Genomic DNA, 16,980 nt, shown 5'->3' on the forward strand with positions numbered 1-16,980 from the left:
AACAAGAGATGAAGAAGGACATTATATAATAGTTACAGGGTCTATCCACCAGGAAGAGCTAACAATTATAAATGTCTATGCGCCGAATACCAGAGCCCCCAAATATATAAAACAATTACTCATAAACATAAGCAACCTTATTGATAAGAATGTGGTAATTGCAGGGGACTTTAACACCCCACTTACAGAAATGGATAGATCATCTAGACACACGGTCAATAAAGAAACAAGGGCCCTGAATGAGACATTGGATCAGATGGACTTGACAGATATATTTAGAACTCTGCATCCCAAAGCAACAGAATATACTTTCTTCTCGAGTGCACATGGAACATTCTCCAAGATAGATCATATGCTGGGTCACAAAACAGCCCTTCATAAGTTTACAAGAATTGAAATTATACCATGCATACTTTCAGACCACAATGCTATGAAGCTTAAAATCAACCACAGGAGAAAGTCTGGAAAACCTCCAAAAGCATGGAGGTTAAAGAACACCCTACTAAAGAAAGAGTGGGTCAACCAGGCAATTAGAGAAGAAATTAAAAAATACATGAAAACAAACGAAAATGAAAACACAACAATCCAGATGCTTTGGGATGCAGCGAAGGCAGTCCTGAGAGGAAAATACATTGCAATCCAGGCCTATCTCAAGATACAAGAAAAATCCCAAATACAAAATCTAAGAGCACACCTAAAGGAACTAGAAGCAGAACAGCAAAGGCAGCCTAAACCCAGCAGAAGAGGAGAAATAATAAAGATCAGAGCAGAAATAAACAATATAGAATCTAAAAAAACTGTAGAGCAGCTCAACGAAACCAAGAGTTGGTTTTTTGAAAAAATAAACAAAATTGACAAACCTCTAGCCAGGCTTCTCAAAAAGAAAAGGGAGATGACCCAAATAGATAAAATCATGAATGAAAATGGAATTATTACAACCAATCCCTCAGAGATACAAACAATTATCAGGGAATACTATGAAAAATTATATGCCAACAAATTGGACAACCTGGAAGAAATGGACAAATTCCTAAACACCCACACTCTTCCAAAACTCAATCAGGAAGAAATAGAAAGCTTGAACAGCCCCATAACCAGCGAAGAAATTGAATCGGTTATCAAAAATCTCCCAACAAATAAGAGTCCAGGACCAGATGGCTTCCCAGGGGAGTTCTACCAGACGTTTAAAGCAGAGATAATACCTATCCTTCTCAAACTATTCCAAGAAATAGAAAGGGAAGGAAAACTCCCAGACTCATTCTATGAAGCCAGTATTACTTTGATTCTTAAACCAGACAGAAACCCAGTAAAAAAAGAGAACTACAGGCCAATATCCCTGATGAATATGGATGCAAAAATTCTCAATAAGATACTAGCAAATCGAATTCAACGGCATATAAAAAGAATTATTCACCATGATCAAGTGGGATTCATTCCTGGGATGCAGGGCTGGTTCAACATTCACAAATCAATCAACCTGATACATCACATTAACAAAAAAAAAGAGAAGAACCATATGATCCTGTCAATCGATGCAGAAAAGGCCTTCGACAAAATCCAGCACCCCTTCTTAATAAAAACCCTTGAGAAAGTCGGGATAGAAGGAACATACTTAAAGATCATAAAAGCCATTTATGAAAAGCCCACAGCTAACATCATCCTCAACGGGGAAAAACTGAGAGCTTTTTCCCTGAGATCAGGAACACGACAGGGATGTCCACTCTCACCGCTGCTGTTTAACATAGTGCTGGAAGTTCTAGCATCAGCAATCAGACAACAAAAGGAAATCAAAGGCATCAAAATTGGCAAAGATGAAGTCAAGCTTTCGCTTTTTGCAGATGACATGATATTATACATGGAAAATCCGATAGACTCCACCAAAAGTCTGCTAGAACTGATACAGGAATTCAGCAAAGTGGCAGGATACAAAATCAATGTACAGAAATCAGTTGCATTCTTATACACTAACAATGAAGCAACAGAAAGACAAATCAAGAAACTGATCCCATTCACAATTGCACCAAGAAGCATAAAATACCTAGGAATAAATCTAACCAAAGATGTAAAGGATCTGTATGCTGAAAACTATAGAAAGCTTATGAAGGAAATTGAAGAAGATTTAAAGAAATGGAAAGACATTCCCTGCTCATGGATTGGAAAAATAAATATTGTCAAAATGTCAATACTACCCAAAGCTATCTACACATTCAATGCAATCCCAATCAAAATTGCACCAGCATTCTTCTCGAAACTAGAACAAGCAATCCTAAAATTCATATGGAACCACAAAAGGCCCCGAATAGCCAAAGGAATTTTGAAGAAGAAGACCAAAGCAGGAGGCATCACAATCCCAGACTTCAGCCTCTACTACAAAGCTGTCATCATCAAGACAGCATGGTATTGGCACCGAAACAGACACATAGACCAATGGAATAGAATAGAAACCCCAGAACTAGACCCACAAACGTATGGCCAACTCATCTTTGGCAAAGCAGGAAAGAACATCCAATGGAAAAAAGACAGGCTCTTTAACAAATGGTGCTGGGAGAACTGGACAGCAACATGCAGAAGGTTGAAACTAGACCACTTTCTCACACCATTCACAAAAATAAATTCAAAATGGAAAAAGGACCTGAATGTGAGACAGGAAACCATCAAAACCCTAGAGGAGAAAGCAGGAAAAGACCTCTCTGACCTCAGCCGTAGCAATCTCTTACTCGACACATCCCCAAAGGCAAGGGAATTAAAAGCAAAAGTGAATTACTGGGACCTTATGAAGATAAAAAGCTTCTGCACAGCAAAGGAAACAACCAACACAACTAAAAGGCAACCAACGGAATGGGAAAAGATATTTGCAAATGACATATCGGACAAAGGGCTAGTATCCAAAATCTATAAAGAGCTCACCAAACTCCACACCCGAAAAACAAATAACCCAGTGAAGAAATGGGCAGAAAACATGAATAGACACTTCTCTAAAGAAGACATCCGGATGGCCAACAGGCACATGAAAAGATGTTCAGTGTCGCTCCTTATCAGGGAAATACACATCAAAACCACACTCAGGTATCACCTCACGCCAGTCAGAGTGGCCAAAATGAACAAATCAGGAGACTATAGATGCTGGAGAGGATGTGGAGAAACGGGAACCCTCTTGCACTGTTGGTGGGAATGCAAATTGGTGCAGCCGCTCTGGAAAGCAGTGTGGAGGTTCCTCAGAAAATTAAAAATAGACCTACCCTATGACCCAGCAATAGCACTGCTAGGAATTTACCCAAGGGATACAGGAGTACTGATGCATAGGGGCACTTGTACCCCAATGTTTATAGCAGCACTCTCAACAATAGCCAAATTGTGGAAGGAGCCTAAATGTCCATCAACTGATGAATGGATAAAGAAATTGTGGTTTATATGCACAATGGAATACTACATGGCAATGAGAAAGAATGACATATGGCCTTTTGTAGCAACGTGGATGGAACTGGAGAGTGTGATGCTAAGTGAAATAAGCCATACAGAGAAAGACAGATACCATATGGTTTCACTCTTACGTGGATCTTGAGAAACTTAACAGAAACCCATAGGGGAGGGGAAGGAAGAAAAAAAAAAAAAAGAGGTTAGAGTGGGAGAGAGCCAAAGCATAAGAGACTGTTAAAAACTGAGAACAAACTGAGGGTTGATGGGGGGTGGGAAGGAAGGGAGGGTGGGTGATGGGTATTGAGGAGGGCACCTTTTGGGATGAACACTGGGTGTTGTATGGAAACCAATTTGACAATAAATTTCATATATTGAAAAAAAAAATATATATATATATAAAAGATCAAATTATCTTTTCAATTATTGTAAACAGTTGTGCAAATGAAAAGATTATCTTCCTCTGGGAACCCCACAGAGCCCACCCAGGAATCCTAGGAAGTGATCTGTAATCTGATACACTAAAATCTCAGACTTTGATTCATCACCACTGTGTTGACTACTATATCACTACCCTAGTAGCATCAGAATTTCACTGTCACTCAAAACTACCCTGCAGACACTGAAAGGGTACCCAGTCCCAGGTAGCAGCTGGGACACTAGTGACCTGTCCAAACAAACAAACAAACAAGCAAACAAAAAGAATTGAACAGGAAGTGGAGAAATGCCAACTCATAATGTCACCTACCACATTTAGCAGCACCAAGAGTTTACACCGACCAACTATGGAATTACTAGTATTTGCTGTGATAAATATGCCTCTATCACAATGTTGAGGCCATGGAATTTCTCTCATGGACTAAACCTTACCTTAACGCAATTACCTCCTCTCCCTGAGAGCCTTAGGAATCCTTTCAAGGTCACAATATCCTCTTAGAGATTAACATGGATGTTAGATTTACATTAAGTACCAGCATCTCTAAGGAAAAAATTTACAACTATTGCTCCGACTTCAGAAGCTGATTTGGTTGCCCAAAAGAAGGATGTCCAGGGGTGCCTGGGTGGCTCAGTCAGTTAAGTCTCTGACTTCTGCTCAGGTCACTATGTCTCGGTTCATGGGTTCAAGCCCCGCTTTGGGCCCTCTGCTGACAGCTCAGAGCCTGGAGCCTGCTTCGGATTCTGTGTCACCCTTTCTCTCTGTCCCTCCCCTGCTCATTTCATTCTCTCTCTCTCTCTCTCTCTCTCTCTCTCTCTCTCTCTCTCTCTTTCTCTCTCTCTCTCTCTCAAAATAAATAAGTAAACTTAAAAAAAAAAACAACTCCTTAAAGAAGGATGCCCACAAAATTTATGGGAGACACCTTAGAGTGAAAGACAGCACTAAAAATAATTAAAATTATGTAAGTTTTGGAAAGTTTACTATTCAAAAATATTATTAATTATTGTTTGAAATTTGGCTGGTTTATGTTCATGGAACTAAAAAAGAAATTCTATTTAAAAATTACTTTCAAACTTGAAGCTTGTATTTAAAGATAAAACTGCTATATATTTGTATACACTAAAGAAGGTTAAAAAATTATATTGATTATATAAACTATTAGGAAAGGAATATTCGTGGCACATTTTCACGTACTTTACCCAGTTGCTTAACTGCTTCTGTCTCTAATACCATGTCCAGAACCAGAGGAGTGTATTTTTTAAGATATATACTTACTATTTTTACTTTTTCCATAAAATTGTCTGTAGTATTTTTGAATTAGAATTCTATGTCAAAAAATTGGAAATCACTGACATTTTCACTGAAAATTTCTTTGCAAAAGAGGTAACAAAATATCCTTTCTAAATGTGCTGAGAAAGCTGGTAATCCTCAAATAATTTCTGCTAGATGAAATATTCCAATTTATTTTATACTGGGGTAAATATTTCAGCCCAAATATTTTCATAGGCATTGTTTCCATTTAGAGTAGCTTTCTTCAATAAATATTTTTTTTGTTTCCATTTAGAGTAGCTTTCTTCAATAAATATTTTTATAAGACAACATTTATGAAATAAGTTGTCTCTATTTATGATTACCCTGAAACTTTTACCAAATTTAGATGCTGCAAAATTGTAGGCTTTCTCAATTTTGTTTCATTGCAATACAGGTATAAATTTATTCAGTTACAAATAGATCTGTCAACTAATTCTTCCTGCAAATCAGATGTTTCAAAGCTGTTATGCAATTTCAAAATTACATTTTCTACGCTGTACATGATTTCATTCTTTAATTTGTTCAGCTTCCCATTACTTTTGTAGCAAATGTCTTCTCCATTTGCAAGCTATTGTCTTCAATAATTACAATTTGCTAAAAGCTTTAATCTGAAGACGTTGCTTTTCTTACCAATCCATCTACTGAGTACTTTCCTTAAAATTTTCCAGCTGATTTTAAACAAAATGCAACCAAAAACTGGAGAAATCCTTTAAAAAAATTAATATCTTTGTAGGACATTAGGGCTGATTAATAGAGTAGTTATTTACTGCAGCATCTGGGTGGCTCAGATGTCCGACTCTTGGTTTCAGCTCAGGTCAGGATATCAGGGTCATGGGATCGAGTCCTGCATCAGACTCTGTGCTGAGCTTGGAGCCTGCTTGGAATTCATTCTCTCTCTCTCTCTCTCTCTCTCTCTCTCTCTCTCTCTCTCAAAATAAGTAAATATTTTTTAAGTAGTTAGTTAAAGACTCAAACATTGCTAACATCTTACTGATAAGAGGCTGGAAAAAAAGAAAAAGTATACTGGACTGTCAGGATGAAAATTTTTTATTTAATATTAGTTTTATCAATGTTATTCCAATTGTGTAAAATATAAAAATATTCATAGATTTTGACAATTGTGGCTTATATTTCAATTGGTAGAATATTACAATTTATTTGGGTGAAATTATGAATTTTATGTATGCCACAAACTATCCCAAATACATTTCTCCACAGGTTACTTAATTTAGTGAGAGCATTGTTGTTACCATGCAGATGTGGGCCACAAAATTTTCTATTCATACTGTCACCACAAAAACAAATGCTATAAACTCAGTGTTGCAATTTTAACATTCATAATGATATCAGATGTTTTACTTTTGAGAGAATAAATTCCAAAGCTTTACTTTGATTCCTGCAATCATATGGAAAAACAAAACAAAACAGTTATTGGAATTACTGATTTTCAATTTGAAGCATCTGCTGATACAAAACTGACATCCTTTAAACTTGAGAAGTTCTACCCATGGAGCCACATTTTCCGCTATCACTTCCAGCTTTGTGCATGCACAAAAACTGGGAATTGAAAATGAGCAGCATTAACTTAAACCAACAGTCAGTTGATCTAAATGAAAACTCATGCTTCTGAGAGTGGCATGTAAACACACGTTTTGTGGCTGCACATGTAAAATTGTCCTTTTGGGCACAGTCTTCCTAAAATAGCAATGTTTGCTTGATACTGCTGACTTCCAGAAGATATTTTTTGTCCTTTACTTTTCTTCTCAGTGATATGACTATGGACTTTGTGATGAGTGGAAAATTCAGTATGTATTTTTTAAATTAAACATGAACTTGCATCCCTTGAGGTCATCGATGACAGAAGCGTTTATTGCTAAATTCACAGGGTGTTACCAAACAATATGATACATAACTATAGATCTACAATTGGTAGACGACCTCATTGTAGGAGAACATTTAAGCTGCTTGCTACACATTTTAAAACTGAACTGCTCAGTTTATATATATATATATATATATATGTAAAACCCTTGCTTCTGTGACCCTGGTGGCTTTATGAATCTTGAAGACTCCACGGGCTATAGCACAACTGGCTCATTTTTTGTTTGTTTATTTATTTATTTTGAGATAGAGACAGACAGCATGAGCCAGGAAGGGCAGAGATAAAGGGAGAGAGAATCCCAAGCAGGCTCTGCACTGTCAGCATAGAGTGGAAAGTGGGGCTCAATCCCATGAACCACAAGATCTGACCTGAGCCAAAATCAAGAGTCTGACGCTCAGCCTACTGAGCCACCCAGGTGGCCCACATCTGGCTATTACATCAAGTGTCTGGCTGAAGAATAGCATTGAATACATGTAATACTTCTTCAACCATCATCAGGACAAAAGGAGTTAGCTGCCATACCTGAAGTCCCTGTGCATTCTCCTTAAATATTGAAAGGATAAAAAAAAAAAATTAAAAGGATAGAGAGGCTTTTGCTGTTCATCTTCTAGAGCATATGTCGCATACCTACTGCCAGGATGAAAGTGACAGGAGCTGGGAATAAAGTAGCAGTCTACCAGAACTATTCTCACTTACTTTTATACAACTATTAATAATAATACTTGAAAAAAGTAAAATACTTGGACATATGCTAACTGAACAGAACCCTAGGACAAAAAGGTGAATTAAGAGTCTGCTTCGCACACTGGGATGATCCCCCTTCTAAAGGCACTGCTTGTTTAGGGACTAGTCACTGAGGGCCAGGCCTTATGATTTTTTGGAGACGAAATGGTTATCAAAATATGAGCCCCACTCTCTGTGTGTGCCCAGTTTGCATAGTTCCATTTTGCAAAGCATGCAGTTTTCAAAGGCCATTCTCACAATTAACTCCTTTGATTCAGAGATGTTTTGGGAAGCATATCATCCTCTCTGCCACTGGTTATGAGAACCTTTCTAACCCTCTCCCAAGGGCACCCAACATGGGAGAGCACAGTGTGCTTGTGCTGTTTTGAGAATACCAACCCTTCTCAGCATCAACAGGACTGGCCTTCACTGTAAGTAGGCTTTCTCACTCAGCCTCTTCTCTTGATGCCACTCAGCAGCTTTGAGAGCAGCCAAAGCCACAGGAATGTCAGGGTGATTATTGGCCAATGTCAAACTTACTTTGGAGCAGAGGCCCTTTAAGTTCAGGAGACAGATTTACCTTTCTTACAGCCTTAACAGAATTAAGCAAATCAGCACTTCCTGCTGAAGGCGGGCAGCACAGCCACCAAGCTAGCAGGATCATTAAGAACCACATGTGTTTAAAATAAAATTGTTTCTAACAGTAAGTCTCAAATACCTGCTATTCTGGCATACTTTTTGATTTTTAAGGTTCTGTCAAGCTGTGATGACTTCAACCTTATTCTTTGAAACACTCTCCTTTTCCTTCTCTTCCTCTATTCATCTATCAAATTGAATTTCCTCTAATGAAAAGAGAAATCGAATATATTCAAAATATACTTGAAGATCAGACTGGTGCCATGTTTTTCTTCCTCATAAGATTTTTGCACCCCATTTCAATCAGTGGTCCCATTTTTATTCCTTTTTCCAAACAGGAAACACTGACTTTCTCACTGCTTTCAGTTCATGTAAGCTGCCACTTGCCAGGTTTTGTCATATTTTCCTAAGAACTGACCCTTGCAATTTCTGTTTGCTCCTCATTCCCATGCTCTCTCTCCAGTCTGACCCTTAATTACCTCTTCTCTGTGAGAATGAACCCAAATTTCCACCTTCACTAGCCTAGCGTTGCAAGAGCGTAGAGCCAGAATGGTTGGATGTCTGCACCAGCTGTTATCTACTTAGGTAAACTTGGTCAGATCATTTAACCTCTCTATGCCTCAATTTTTAATGTGTAAAATAGGGCTAATAATAGTACTTGTTCTCACAGAGATGTTGTGAGGATTAAATAAATTATATGTAGAGCACTTAGAGAAGTTGTTGGCCATCTCCTCACCTTTAGGAAATCAAGTAGGGAAAACATCATCCATTCACAGTCAATGCATAGAAGCTTTGAAAATGCTCAAGGCAAGTCTCTTAGCATGACAAAGCCAAGGTCATTAGTTTGATTAATATAAGATCAAAATAATGTGTCCGGGAGGGAAATGAATTCCTCGTGTAGAAGAGATCACGGTCTTCAGAAGAAAATCAATCCTCAGGATTTGGGGCATATGTTTGATTTCAGATGTGCCAGAAAAACAACATCCTCAGTCCAGAATACACACCTTGTACAAAAAATCAGAACTTTCCTCTATACTTCATTCAATAATTTATCCCATAGTGATCAATGTTTTTTGAACATTTCAACCACAGGTGTTCAAAATTATTTTTAAAAAGTGTTACTAAATACACATCTATCAGTTTTTTTCTTTACTCACAATGTACAACAAATTTGATGGGAAAAAAACTTTATCTATTTTACGGCACACATATTAAATCATAATTTTTGAAAGAAAAGTTATAAGATTTTTTTTGAAACAAATTCTTTGAGAGTAAATTTAGAAGAATTACATCAGGACCCAAGTTAACCTCAAGGTGAGAGAATGTAGATAAAAGTCCCTTGTAACATGTCCAAATATGAGATATTAAATCACACAACTGTGTTTTCTTCATGTTTCAGGGTGTAGGTGGGAGGAGGGCACTTGTTCATGGAAATTCAAACTACATCTGCTAGCCCATTGCTCTATACCAACTCTATAATCTGCCTTCACTTTTAATGGGTAATAATCATTGTTAATAATTATTAAGCACCTATAGTTTTCCCTAATTAGGATTGGTGCTTAAAATATACTATACCTAGACTCATATCATTAGCCCTATAAATGTCTGTGGCTTTCTGGGGAGGGTACTTAGGCTCACTCTGCTCTTGCATTTGTCTAGTTTTCACCAGTAACTCTCTTTGCCTTTCCATTGTTCACATCAGAAATATCTGAAGAGGTGGTCCTGATAGAAGACATATATCCCAGAAGAAGTTTCAATAAGCTCTTTACTACATGTTACCAATGACTGAACACAAATTTAAACTATTAAGATACGATGCTGAGGATGAATACTGCTGTGTCCCCTAGTGAAACTTGGTCTGACTAAGGTTGTTCTTGAGCGTGGGCCTCACTGCCCAGACTTTCTACATTTCTCTTTCTGGGCTGTAACTCCTCTTCAACGGTTTTTATGCTTCCTTTCTACTCTGGTATCATAAATCTTTCCAGCTTCCTGAAATGGGTCATAGCATTTATCTCCCACCAGTTTCTTCTGCCAGGTGTTTGGAAAAGGCAACTAGGACTTGGAGAACAAAGGAGACCATGAGAGTCTCCAGGGTGGGCTTCTGCTTTAGTTTGCTACATGTTTTTACTTTTTTTTTCTTTGTATATTTGTCCGTCTGTTCTTCTTTGTCTTAAAAAAAAAGTTCATCTTCTCCCAATAGAATTCATTATTTGTTCTTAAAAGATCCACATCATCCTGAAACCACAACTTTGGGTCTTATTAAACAGTAAGAGAAATGATATCCTCCCCAAACTGGAGATTCATTAAAACTCGCTAATGAGTTTTATTAATGTGGAGAACCACTATTCTGGATCTGGATCACTTCTTCCCAATCCCTGTTTGTTTGTTTGTTTGTTTGTCCTTTCATTACATGAAAAAAATATATATAGAGAGAGTCCTGTTATGAAAAAATGCAACTATAATCCTCACATTAACTTTCCAAGATAGGCACCTGGTCTTAACATATGAAAACCTGTTAATTTATTAGAATTTCATGCTACATTATTAGCAGAAGTAGAAATGATTTGTTGACACAAAGTCAATAGAAGGAACAAAGCTTTTAGGTAAGAAATAGCATAGGGACGCCTGGGTGGTTCAGTCGGTGAAGTGTCTGACTTTGGCTCAGGTCATGATCTCACAGTTCCTGAGTTTGAGCCCCACCTAAGGCTCTACACTGACAGCTCAGAGCCTGGAGCCTGCTTCAACTTTATGTCTCCCTCCCTCTCTCTCTCAGCCCTGCCCCACTCACGCTCTGTCTCTCTGTCTCTCTCAAAAATAAATTTTAAAATTTTAAAAAAAATTTACAAATAGCATCAAAATACACTGAGAGACAAAGCTTAAAATATCAGAAATTCTGAAATATGCAGAAAAATTATGACCAGCATTGCTAATACTGTTACCATAATGAATACCACAAACACCTTGTGATTTGAGACCACCTCAAAGACCAAGGACTCCATTAGTTTAGAGCGACTAAAGGAAACCTCCCTCTTCTGATCATGCTTGGATCCCTTATTCTCTCATGGCCTGCTGCCTTGTTGTTCTCTTATCTTCTGCTTTGTCAACTGACCTGTGTTCCCAATCATCATAAGCTGATTTACAGAGGACAGTTGTCTTCTAATATCAGCCTGAGAGGTATTTACAGAGAATTACTATTATAGAAAATTGTTGAGAAATAATTAAAATTAAGTTATTGTTCTACAAATGGAAAAACTGACTCTAGGGATTCCTTTGAGCTAACTCTGCTCTACCAGGGATGTGGCTTGAGATAGAAGTCTGAGTCCATACTGATTTTAACCTTTATCACAGTAGGGCTTCTACTAAAATTCTGGATGTTTACCCAAAGAAATTGAAAACACTAATTCAAAAAGACATATGCAGTCCTATATTCATTGCAGCATTATTTACAATAGCCAATAAGTGTTCACTGATAGATGAATGGATAAAGATGTGGATGTATGTGTATGTGTGTATATATATATATATATATACACACATACATATATATGTACATACATATATGTATAAGGATTATCCTAAGGTATATATATGCATACATACCTATACATATATATATGCATACATGTATATATATATATATATACATACATATATGTGTACATACATATATGTATAAGGATTATCCTAAGGTATATATATGCATATCAGTGTTCACTGATAGATGAATGGATAAAGATGTGTATGTATGTATATATATATATATATATATATATATGTACATACATATATGTATAAGGATTATCCTAAGGTATATATATGCATACATCCACACAATGGAACAATACTCAGCCATAAAAAAAGAATGAAATCTTGCCATTTGCAACAATATGGATGGACCCAGGGATATTATGCTAAGTGAAATAGGTCAGATAGTGAATGACAAGTACCATACAATTTCACTTATATGTGGAATCTAAAAAACAAAATAAATGAACAAACAAAATCAGAAACAGAATAATAAATACAGAGAACTAATTGGTGGTTGTCAGAAGGGAGAAGGGTTGGGAGAATGGGCAAAATAGCAAAATAAGTGGATTAAGTGACTTCCAGTTATAAAATAAATAAGTCACAGAGATGAAAAGTACAGCATACAGAATATACTCAATAACATAATAACTCTGTATGGTAACAGATGGCAGCTATACTTATTATGGTGAGCATTGTATAATGCATAGAATTTTAAATCAAAATGTCATGCACCTGAAACTAATATAACATTGTATGTCAACTATAACCCAATAATAAAATTTCTAAAATTAAAAATTAAATAAAATAATACAAAAATTTCTCATGTGAACATCTAACGTGTAAGTAATCAAATGTAATTTTTGGATTTTCTCTCTCAAGACACTCTCCTATCATTAGGCTGTCAACCAAAAAAACAAAAGTTACTAAATTCATGTGATATCATTTTAATTCTCATTAATACATGCATATATTCTTCCATGAACATATTTAACTCATATGCTGTTAAATAATATAAGATCAAGCTTTTGGACCATTTTAGGCAATCACTATGGATAATTGCACCCTATATTTCTTCCATCTGTGTGATTTTTATAGGGGACATCACAAACACAAGATGATACAATTATGTTTAACTGTGTTCTCTCTATTTTTGAGCTACTGCTTGGTGATTCTGCTGCTGCCTGAGAGAAACGGCAAGGCCCTAAAGAAGGAACAGGCATCTTGCCAGGTGGGATCTACTGTATGAGACTGGGACCTGGCAGAAGCATGTCTGGGCCTTAGCCCTGCAATACCAAGATTTCTTATGACCCCAGATGTTCTCCAAATCAAGAACAATTTCTCTGGTGTATGCATTACTATCACAAAAACTTTAATATATATTTAACAGCAGCCTAAAACAGCATCAGGGATTTGTGGAAAAGCCAAGACAGTCTGATCTAGAAGGCTTCAGTTCTTATTTACATAAAAGTTCCCTTGCATTCTGAAATAATGGATTATATTTTTCTATCTTGAATAGAATACCCTAATCTGGTTAAATATAAGATATTTTTAAACATTATTTTAAAGAATTTTCATTGTTCAACTCCAGTAGTATGAAGTCGTAGACATTCAGAAGAGAAATTAAGTACTTTGCAATGATTAGGTTCAAATCAGGTACTTTGGGATGTATGGTTTTTTGAAATCTTAACACTTGTTTAAATCCAAAATGCCTGAAGATAAACAGATTGCTAATGAGAGGCAGCAGCTGTGAACCTAGAGATCAAGGATTATCCTAAGGTGAGAGTGGCCAAAGTCAAAAGGCAGGTGCAAGAGTCAATTCTCCATCAGAAGAGGAGAAATACTTGAGGAGAGAAGGGAATATTTAGGAAAAGGCAGGACAGATATATCTGGCAAAGGAATAGCCACTAACCTTTATTTTTTGTGTAAAAGAACTTGAGAAATCACAATCAGTTCCATGAGGTAACATAAAGAAGAAAGTTAAGTGCATTTTGGAAGAAGTTTATAATATAATTAGTCACAAAAGTGATTACCTTCCCTCTCCTGTTTCTCTTGAATTCACTACTCTAACAAAATATATTCAAAAGCTCTCCAATCTAAACATATGAATTGGTCTTTTTAATTTTTGAAAGTTATCATTGCTAATTGCTGCAACACAGGTAGGGCATTAGCTAAATCAAACCTAAACCTCAGAAACAGAGCAATCTGGCTAGACCAGAGAGGAAGGTCAAGCTTCCATCTATTTGCCTTTGGAATACAAGAGGTTCAAGTCCTTTGCCACTGACAAGAAGGCCTAGAAGTGACCTTTCTCTTACAAGATGCCCATGGTCTTTCCTTTCCTCTTCACCCACACATCTATCCAAATGTTTTGAATCCTTCATACACTGGGTTTTGCTACAACTCACATTTTTGCCCATCTTACATTGATCTAGCTAAATCTAGATATAAGAAATGTTGTTTTTCACCAACTGCCTAATGAATAATTATTTTTGGTAGTAATTTTGCTATTTGACCAGCAAACAGGGTCAGGCCTCTGCCAAAGCAGTAGTGGATAATATCTGAGAGGGTCTGGAAGGAGTACCCAGTCCTTGCTAGGAAGAGTACAAAAGTGGCTCTTTCTTGCAATGTTTTAAAAAAAATTAAAACAACATCTTTACTCATATTTAATTTATATACAACAATGTTTGCCTCTTTAAAGTATACAGGTCAATCAATAGTTTTAATATCACTGCAGATTTTTGTAACTATTACCATGATCTAATTTTAGAACATTTTTATTACCCCAAAAAGACATCTTATACCTATAGCCACTCCCTATTTCCACCTTCTTCTTTAAGTCCTACATAACCACTAATCTACTTCCTTTCCTTATATATTTTTCTATTCTGAGCATTCCATACACATGGAGCCATACAATATGTGGTCATTTGCAACTGTCACTTTCATCCCTGTTGTGGCATATATCAGTACTTAATTTCTTTTTGTTCCTTAATAATGTTCTATTGCATGGATATACCATACTTTGTTTATCTATTCATCAGTTGATGGAGTTTCCATTTTTTTGTCTATTATGAATAAGGTAGCTACGAACATTTGTGTACAAGTTTTTGTGTGGACGTATGTTTTAATTTCTTTTGGGTAGCTCCCTGAGAGTGGAATTTCTGGGTCTTATGGTAACTCTATGTTTAATATTTGGAGCAACCGCCAAACTGTTTTTCAAAGTGGCTGTATCATTTTACATTTCCAATACTATTAGGATTTCCAATCTCTCTGCATCCTCATCAACATTTGTTAATGTCTTTTTTCAAATACATATATATATATATAGCCATTCTTGTGGGTATGAAGTGATACCTCATTGGGCTTTTGTTTTGCATTGTGTATTTGATTTGTATGACTGATCAAATTGAGTAACTTTTCAATTGTTTATTGGCCATTTGTATACCTTCTTTGAAGAAAGTATATTCAAATCCTTTGCATTTTAAAATTTGGATTGTTTGTCTTTTATTATTGAGTTGTAATAGTTCTTTATATATTCTGGATACAGGTCCCTTATTAGATAAATGATACAAATAGTTGCTCCAGTCTGGGTTTTCCACTTTCTTCATGATATCTTTTGAAGCACAAAAGTTTTTAGTATTGATGAAGTGCATTAGTCTACCTTCTTTTTAATCAAATCATTGACATATCCAAGGTCACAATGCTGACTTCATCTGCTCCCTATTAGACAGGGAAAGGGATCCAGTTGTAAGGCACTGGAAGTCTATGTATACCCTAACTCCTCATGAACATCAATCCTTGCTTAATTTTAATAAATGTCTTTAAGCACGTCCTGGCCTGGCTTCTCCTCCCACTGTATTGCCTCCCAAAAGTCCCCAGGCACAGAAGAGCAGAGCAAGAGGAGACTGGTTACAAAGTAGGCAGTTAGAAGAAAAACCTTACTAAGAGGATGTTCAACAAGGTGTTCAAGGGCCAACCGCATGTGTGCAGTGATAGGATGCTGCTATGGCAGGAAAGTGATGCCCACTTCCCACATTTATTTTGACAAGGAGATGTAATAATAAAGGGTTTCTCTGCTTCCTGAAGCTGGCATTGGAGAGGGGAGGACAATGGACTCGGGTAAGGTGATATATGTGGGATGACTTTATAGCAGAGTGACATAATTAATAATTATACAATATAAGCCTCTGATAAGAAATCCTAATTTTGAGAAGTAATTTCAGCCTGCAGGAAATCAGTTCTGAATTCACAGTTGTTCTATGGCCCCAAGAAAGATGAATAGGAAGAGAAAGTGAAGGGCATTGCAAAAATTCTTATTTGTCAATGCTGGTATATGTCACCAGTACCCAGTGACTTCTACCTCCCAAATCTTATGTGAATGGCCCTCATCAGCAGAACCTGAACTATGTCCAGATTCCTTTTAGTAAGGGATTCTGGGAAATTCAGCTGCTGGCCTTGTGATACACGGAGACAGAGGCAGGGTAGAATGGATGATATTTGCCAAAGACAATATCCAGTATAGAAACGTTGAGAGGAATCAGCAGTATTGATATCCAATACGGAATATAAAGAACAAGTCAAAGTAGGTCTCTGAGACTGTAGAGAAAAAAGAACAAATAGAAACATACAAAGGACCATATAGTAGATGTGGATGGCAGAGCTGGGTGATCCAGTGTATACATACCTTTGTGAGGGGTGAGAAACAGTATTGAAGAACATAATAGAAGCAAAGTTTTTTCAGCTGAGTGTGTGAATTGAAATTCATAAAGTAACAGAAATTTAGTTCTGGATGGGTTCTAGCCAAATTTGATAATTTCAAGGATTATTTAAAAAACAAAGCAATAAACACCCTTGAGGAGAATTTTCAAATGTAGGTTACTAAATGCAAGAAATTTGCATGCTGAAAATTAATGTGTAAATTTATACTCTAAAAATTCCCATAGTTGTCATTATATTATCATAAACTACATGTCACATATTGTCAAAAGATAGGAGACTGATGAAACTAGTTAATTTTAGTTTTGTTGGATATAAACAGTTCCTTAGGTTAAAT

Source organism: Prionailurus bengalensis, chromosome B2 (genome assembly GCF_016509475.1).
Source record: "Prionailurus bengalensis isolate Pbe53 chromosome B2, Fcat_Pben_1.1_paternal_pri, whole genome shotgun sequence".
NCBI classification, from domain to species: Eukaryota; Metazoa; Chordata; class Mammalia; order Carnivora; family Felidae; genus Prionailurus; species Prionailurus bengalensis.